General features: G+C 46.8%; 1 protein-coding gene across 1 annotated transcript in view; it reads left to right on the forward strand.

The window, feature by feature from the left end:
* LOC110514591 (histone deacetylase 9-B-like) overlaps positions 1-8721 on the forward strand; it is a 122631-nt gene that overhangs the window by 22071 nt on the left and 91839 nt on the right. The window lies entirely within an intron of this gene.

Genomic DNA, 8721 nt, shown 5'->3' on the forward strand with positions numbered 1-8721 from the left:
AGAGACATGGTGTGGAGCGCTGGAGTCTATCTCAGTGTGTTGTCATGATAGGAACACCAGAGATGTGGTGTGGAGCGCTGGAGTCTATCTCAGTGTGTTGTCATGATAGGAACACCAGAGACGTGGTGTGGAGCGCTGGAGTCTATCTCAGTGTGTTATCATGATAGGAACACCAGAGACATGGTGTGGAGCGCTGGAGTCTATCTCAGTGTGTTGTCATGATAGGAACACCAGAGACATGGTGTGGAGTGCTGGAGTCTATCTCAGTGTGTTGTCATGATAGGAACACCAGAGATGTGGTGTGGAGCGCTGGAGTCTATCTCAGTGTGTTATCATGATAGGAACACCAGAGATGTGGTGTGGAGCGCTGGAGTCTATCTCAGTGTGTTGTCATGATAGGAACACCAGAGATGTGGTGTGGAGCGCTGGAGTCTATCTCAGTGTGTTGTCATGATAGGAACACCAGAGATGTGGTGTGGAGCGCTGGAGTCTATCTCAGTGTGTTATCATGATAGGAACACCAGAGATGTGGTGTGGAGCGCTGGAGTCTATCTCAGTGTGTTGTCATGATAGGAACACCAGAGACGTGGTGTGGAGCGCTGGAGTCTATCTCAGTGTGTTATCATGATAGGAACACCAGAGACGTGGTGTGGAGCGCTGGAGTCTATCTCAGTGTGTTGTCATGATAGGAACACCAGAGACGTGTGGTGTGGAGCGCTGGAGTCTATCTCAGTGTGTTGTCATGATAGGAACACCAGAGACGTGGTGTGGAGCGCTGGAGTCTATCTCAGTGTGTTGTCATGATAGGAACACCAGAGACATGGTGTGGAGCGCTGGAGTCTATCTCAGTGTGTTGTCATGATAGGAACACCAGAGACATGGTGTGGAGCGCTGGAGTCTATCTCAGTGTGTTGTCATGATAGGAACACCAGAGACGTGGTGTGGAGCGCTGGAGTCTATCTCAGTGTGTTGTCATGATAGGAACACCAGAGACGTGGTGTGGAGCGCTGGAGTCTATCTCAGTGTGTTATCATGATAGGAACACCAGAGACATGGTGTGGAGCGCTGGAGTCTATCTCAGTGTGTTGTCATGATAGGAACACCAGAGACATGGTGTGGAGCGCTGGAGTCTATCTCAGTGTGTTGTCATGATAGGAACACCAGAGACATGGTGTGGAGCGCTGGAGTCTATCTCAGTGTGTTGTCATGATAGGAACACCAGAGACATGGTGTGGAGCGCTGGAGTCTATCTCAGTGTGTTGTCATGATAGGAACACCAGAGACGTGGTGTGGAGCGCTGGAGTCTATCTCAGTGTGTTGTCATGATAGGAACACCAGAGACGTGGTGTGGAGCGCTGGAGTCTATCTCAGTGTGTTATCATGATAGGAACACCAGAGACATGGTGTGGAGCGCTGGAGTCTATCTCAGTGTGTTGTCATGATAGGAACACCAGAGACATGGTGTGGAGCGCTGGAGTCTATCTCAGTGTGTTGTCATGATTGTAACACCAGAGACGTGGTGTGGAGCGCTGGAGTCTATCTCAGTGTGTTGTCATGATAGGAACACCAGAGACGTGTGGTGTGGAGCGCTGGAGTCTATCTCAGTGTGTTGTCATGATAGGAACACCAGAGATGTGGTGTGGAGCGCTGGAGTCTATCTCAGTGTGTTGTCATGATAGGAACACCAGAGATGTGGTGTGGAGCGCTGGAGTCTATCTCAGTGTGTTGTCATGATAGGAACACCAGAGACGTGGTGTGGAGCGCTGGAGTCTATCTCAGTGTGTTATCATGATAGGAACACCAGAGACATGGTGTGGAGCGCTGGAGTCTATCTCAGTGTGTTGTCATGATAGGAACACCAGAGACGTGGTGTGGAGCGCTGGAGTCTATCTCAGTGTGTTGTCATGATAGGAACACCAGAGACATGGTGTGGAGCGCTGGAGTCTATCTCAGTGTGTTGTCATGATAGGAACACCAGAGACGTGGTGTGGAGCGCTGGAGTCTATCTCAGTGTGTTGTCATGATAGGAACACCAGAGACATGGTGTGGAGCGCTGGAGTCTATCTCAGTGTGTTATCATGATAGGAACACCAGAGACATGGTGTGGAGCGCTGGAGTCTATCTCAGTGTGTTGTCATGATAGGAACACCAGAGATGTGGTGTGGAGCGCTGGAGTCTATCTCAGTGTGTTGTCATGATAGGAACACCAGAGACGTGGTGTGGAGCGCTGGAGTCTATCTCAGTGTGTTGTCATGATAGGAACACCAGAGACGTGGTGTGGAGAGCTGGAGTCTATCTCAGTGTGTTATCATGATAGGAACACCAGAGACGTGTGGTGTGGAGCGCTGGAGTCTATCTCAGTGTGTTGTCATGATAGGAACACCAGAGACGTGGTGTGGAGCGCTGGAGTCTATCTCAGTGTGTTGTCATGATAGGAACACCAGAGATGTGGTGTGGAGCGCTGGAGTCTATCTCAGTGTGTTGTCATGATAGGAACACCAGAGACGTGGTGTGGAGAGCTGGAGTCTATCTCAGTGTGTTTTCATGATAGGAACACCAGAGACGTGGTGTGGAGCGCTGGAGTCTATCTCAGTGTGTTATCATGATAGGAACACCAGAGATGTGGTGTGGAGCGCTGGAGTCTATCTCAGTGTGTTGTCATGATAGGAACACCAGAGACGTGGTGTGGAGCGCTGGAGTCTATCTCAGTGTGTTGTCATGATAGGAACACCAGAGACGTGGTGTGGAGCGCTGGAGTCTATCTCAGTGTGTTGTCATGATAGGAACACCAGAGACGTGGTGTGGAGCGCTGGAGTCTATCTCAGTGTGTTGTCATGATAGGAACACCAGAGACGTGGTGTGGAGCGCTGGAGTCTATCTCAGTGTGTTGTCATGATAGGAGCACCAGAGACATGGTGTGGAGCGCTGGAGTCTATCTCAGTGTGTTGTCATGATAGGAACACCAGAGATGTGGTGTGGAGCGCTGGAGTCTATCTCAGTGTGTTGTCATGATAGGAACACCAGAGACGTTGTGGAGCGCTGGAGTCTATCTCAGTGTGTTGTCATGATAGGAACACCAGAGATGTGGTGTGGAGCTTTGGAGTCTATCTCAGTGTGTTGTCATGATAGGAACACCAGAGATGTGGTGTGGAGCGCTGGAGTCTATCTCAGTGTGTTGTCATGATAGGAACACCAGAGACGTGGTGTGGAGCGCTGGAGTCTATCTCAGTGTGTTGTCATGATAGGAACACCAGAGACATGGTGTGGAGCGCTGGAGTCTATCTCAGTGTGTTGTCATGATAGGAACACCAGAGATGTGGTGTGGAGCGCTGGAGTCTATCTCAGTGTGTTGTCATGATAGGAACACCAGAGATGTGGTGTGGAGCGCTGGAGTCTATCTCAGTGTGTTATCATGATAGGAACACCAGAGATGTGGTGTGGAGCGCTGGAGTCTATCTCAGTGTGTTGTCATGATAGGAACACCAGAGATGTGGTGTGGAGCGCTGGAGTCTATCTCAGTGTGTTATCATGATAGGAACACCAGAGACATGGTGTGGAGCGCTGGAGTCTATCTCAGTGTGTTATCATGATAGGAACACCAGAGACATGGTGTGGAGCGCTGGAGTCTATCTCAGTGTGTTATCATGATAGGAACACCAGAGACGTGGTGTGGAGCGCTGGAGTCTATCTCAGTGTGTTGTCATGATAGGAACACCAGAGACATGGTGTGGAGCGCTGGAGTCTATCTCAGTGTGTTATCATGATAGGAACACCAGAGACGTGGTGTGGAGCGCTGGAGTCTATCTCAGTGTGTTGTCATGATAGGAACACCAGAGACGTGGTGTGGAGCGCTGGAGTCTATCTCAGTGTGTTGTCATGATAGGAACACCAGAGACGTGGTGTGGAGCGCTGGAGTCTATCTCAGTGTGTTGTCATGATAGGAACACCAGAGATGTGGTGTGGAGCGCTGGAGTCTATCTCAGTGTGTTGTCATGATAGGAACACCAGAGATGTGGTGTGGAGCGCTGGTCAGGTGATCTAGAGGTTACACTGCTGCTACCTACAGCACATCTACAGTACTGTGTTGGAGTGGATTTGAATACGGCCTTCTAACATAATGTCTCTCTTAACTTCCTGTCCTTTTGTCACTGTCTCTAGACAACAATTCTTATTCGTATTATATATACATATATTATAAATACATTAGCTATATGCCATACATACAGTACATTATCTACGTATATCCCAAATGGCACCCTATTCCCTATATAGTGCACTACTGATGTGGGATGAAACCTTAGAAAACATCTAACTCTGACACTGCGGTTTTGCTAGTGGAGAACATTCTACACAGTACTGTATGTAGGGTAACTCATCCCTCAGTGTTGTTAGTGGAGAACATTCTACACAGTACTGTATGTAGGGTAACTCAACCCTCAGTGTTGTTAGTGGAGAACATTCTACACAGTACTGTATGTAGGGTAACTCATCCCTCAGTTTTGCTAGTGGAGAACATTCTACACAGTACTGTATGTAGGGTAACTCATCCCTCAGTTTTGTTAGTGGAGAACATTCCACACAGTACTGTATGTAGGGTAACTCATCCCTCATTTCCAGTCATGTTCCTCACTCCTCTACTCCAATGTTCCCCACGCAACATCACCTGCAGCTGGAGCCACACTGAGGGAGAGAGGGTCAGAGCAGTCCTTACAGACATACCACGACATTTCTCCTACAACAGCTTCTCTTTTATAAATGAGTGGGCAGTGCTGTACTGTTGTATAGCCTAGTTGGAGGAATGTTGATACTCCCCATTGCACTTACCGGGGGAGTAGCCTTGCGCCACAGAGGGGCTCTCTCAGTCACTCAGACAGGCTGCAGCTGAGAGGTGGGCTGGGGGACTGGGGCTGGGGGACCTGGCTGGCTGGGGTTTTAGCCTGGGTTACATCCCAAATGGCACCCTATTCCCCGGGCCTGGTCATAAGCAGTGTTTTATAAAGAATTGGGTGCCATTTGGGACGCAACCTAAGCCTCCCTCTATTTGTTTCCATTTCCTGTCCCAGTGCATGCTTGGCCATGAATCATTCATGTCTCATCCTGTATGGATGAGAAATGGAATAATTTAAAGAGGCTGTCGCAAGTGTTTATGTTAGATTAATGTGTTTTTTGTATTTTTTTTCCCTGTTCTGTAATATATATATATTTATAAAGGTAAAGGAAGGTATTTTTTGGTTTGTTTAATTTTAAACTACAATTTGACTTCAACTTTATTTGACAAACAATGTCTGCTATGTCACTGTATTTTCATATACTTTCATGTATTCTAATGCTGAAAGGCTTTTTCTAAATAAAATGTCAGTATACATGTGAAATTGTAAAAAAATAGAACAACACACTTTTCAATGACGTGCGCCCCATAAATAGACCGGTGGCCGACCCATAAATAGACCGGTGGCCGACCCATAAATAGACCGGTGGCCGACCCATAAATAGACCGGTGGCCGACCCATAAATAGACCGGTGGCCGACCCATAAATAGACCGGTGGCCGACCCATAAATAGACCGGTGGCCAACCCATGTGGAGCTTGTTGTTTACGTTGCCCAGTCAAAGCAGCAAAGAGGCTCAATGTGTAGCAAGTGTGTAGCAGAGTTCACTAATGCAATGAAACTTGGAATAAAATGACGGAATTAAAAGTTTGTGAAATGAACAGGAGTAGGCTACAACGAGCAATCAACAGGTAGGCTGTTGATTTACCTGAATGGGGTTGTGGTTTATATGAATGGGGTTGTGGTTTATATGAATGGGGTTGTGGTTTATATGAATGGGGTTGTGGTTTATATGAATGGGGTTGTGGTTTATATGAATGGGGTTGTGGTTTACCTGAATGGAGTTGTGGTTTATATGAATGGGGTTGTGGTTTATATGAATGGGGTTGTGGTTTAAATTAATGGGGTTGTGGTTTATATGAATGGGGTTGTGGTTTATATGAATGGGGTTGTGGTTTATATGAATGGGGTTGTGGTTTATATGAATGGAGTTGTGGTTTATCTGAATGGGGTTGTGGTTTATATGAATGGGGTTGTGGTTTATATGAATGGAGTTGTGGTTTATATGAATTGGGTTGTGTTTTATATGAATGGGGTTGTGGTTTATATGAATGGGGTTGTGGTTTACCTGAATGGAGTTGTGGTTTATATGAATGGGGTTGTGGTTTATGTGAATGGAGTTGTGGTTTATATGAATGGAGTTGTGGTTTATATGAATGGGGTTGTGGTTTATATGAATGGGGTTGTGGTTTACCTGAATGGAGTTGTGGTTTATATGAATTGGGTTGTGGTTTATGTGAATGGAGTTGTGGTTTATATGAATGGAGTTGTGGTTTATATGAATGGGGTTGTGGTTTATATGAATGGAGTTGTGTTTTATATGAATGGGGTTGTGGTTTATATGAATGGAGTTGTGGTTTATCTGAATGGGGTTGTGGTTTATATGAATGGAGTTGTGGTTTATATGAATTGGGTTGTGTTTTATATGAATGGGGTTGTGGTTTATATGAATGGGGTTGTGGTTTACCTGAATGGAGTTGTGGTTTATATGAATGGGGTTGTGGTTTATGTGAATGGGGTTGTGGTTTATTTGAATGGGGTTGTGATTTTACTGAATGGGGTTGTGGTTTATCCGAATGGGCGCAGCATGTAGCTTCAATTAGCCTAGCTAGCTATACTGTGTAGCTAGCTTCTCTAGGCTACTCCAGTCAAGACAGGCACTGTTATATGGGATGATAAATAACGTTGTGGCTGCTACAAGTTATTAAGTCTTGGCTGTCGCCGAGTTGCCTTGGCTACAGCGTCTCCCTCTCTCTCCCTCCATCTGCACGCTCCCATCTCACAAACCCCGGCCCCTCCGCAGCTGCAGCAATAGAAAGCAAGCCTCTCTCCCTAGTGCAGCAGTGCTCAGATTTGATGTGTGCATAAATGTGAGAAGTAAGTATATGCGACCAGGTATTGAATGTGCCCAGGAGACAGCCACCTTAGGGCCAGGGCCAGGGCCAGCTCCGTCATGACTCCAATGGTCGGCCAATCCAAGCAGATTATTCATGATGACAATATAAATATGTACAACAACAAAATAACAACTTAAAAGCATTCCCATCTTCAGAGGTGGACTAACACAAAGAAAGGCCTCTGAGAAGTTTCCAACCTCCTCTCTCTCCCGGACTGACAATCATCTTCATTGGCAGCACCTGTGTGCAAATAAAAGCTTGGCTCAGCAGATAGACCATTTTAGTGCTGCCACCTGGGGATGGAGTGTGGAAGTGTATCATGGTAGTGTGTTTGTCTATAACACCAACCTTCCCCCCCCATATCATAACAAGGGCCTGTAGAGATTCAGAAAGCCCTTGCCCAATATCCTCTTCTCCCAGTTAGTCAGAAAGCCCTTGCCCAAGATCCTCTTCTCCCAGTTAGTCAGAAAGCCCTTGCCCAATATCCTCTTCTCCCAGTTAGTCAGCCACTCCCGTCTGTCCTGTAAAAACATGGAGCCCAGGTTGGTGATGACTTGGATCTTCAGAATGATGTGATGCTGTCACTGAGACGTCAACTGATCCTGATGGCAGAAACAGACCCTCAACAGACTTCACAGAGTCACGAGGTGTCACTCCTCCCCATCTCGTCCCATCAGCCACTGGGGTGCCCGTTTTCCCCTGGGCTGCCACGCTCTGTGTCCAAAGGGGCTGTCTTTGTTGTCTTCTTTCATCTGACAGGGGTACCTGCCACCTCGCCTGAAGCAGCCAGACCCCATCCTGTGAGTTATGGGGCCTGTGAGTTATGCCACTCCCCCCACCTGGCGTGAAATGTGCAGAACAAACTGGTGGGGGATTACACAGGGATTGGACACACTGACTCTGACTGGCCCTGGAGATCCAAGGATATAAGAGTCCCCCACAACCCCTCGTAAAGACCCTCTGTCCAGATAGGTGTGAAAGAGGTTACCAGCCCATCTGTTTCCTCAACATGATCTTCCTCCCTTTGAGGTGACAACCTGGGATCATCCTCTGCTTTCTCTCCTTTAACTGGGTGTGTTCCGACGGTCTGATCTTCTCCACCAGGACATTGACTGAATTGACCATTTCCCAGAAGTGGTGGAGAACCCAATGGGGAAGATCCATCGTGTTCACATTAAAGGCAAAGGAAAATGTCAATCAATCATGTATATTGTAGAGAGAGGAGAGAAATGTGTTAAAGGCTTCTGAAGTTATTGGAAAGGAAAGAAGAAAGGTTTTCTATAAACACCAAGAATGTGGTGCATTTCAACATCAGTTAGCATCATCAGCAGGCAGAGCAGAAACACGATAGCATGAAAAGGCTCTTTTGATCTTTAGCGTTTTCCCCTCAGTTTCTGATTTCTCTTTTCTATGTTCAGAATGTTAAAAGGTACACTGGCTTATTCTGACATGCCTTGTTTAGTACAGGGAACAGGGTTGAAATGTTTGATGAAATCTTCTCTTTTTTCATCATGTTGTTCTGTGGCTCAACAGATTTGTCACACGTTGCATGTGTTTTAGGCAGTAGAGGCATAAAACTGAAATATCTCCCATTCAGCTTCATCAGATCCCATAGCTCTGAGACGAATGTAATGGTTTTTGTTGCTCCCAGTCTGTGGATGTTAGGGATATCAGTCTAATGCTTGTTAGTCCCAGTGTTATTACTGGGGCTGGGTT

The sequence above is a fragment of the Oncorhynchus mykiss genome, chromosome 2, assembly GCF_013265735.2.
Source record: "Oncorhynchus mykiss isolate Arlee chromosome 2, USDA_OmykA_1.1, whole genome shotgun sequence".
Taxonomy (NCBI): domain Eukaryota; kingdom Metazoa; phylum Chordata; class Actinopteri; order Salmoniformes; family Salmonidae; genus Oncorhynchus; species Oncorhynchus mykiss.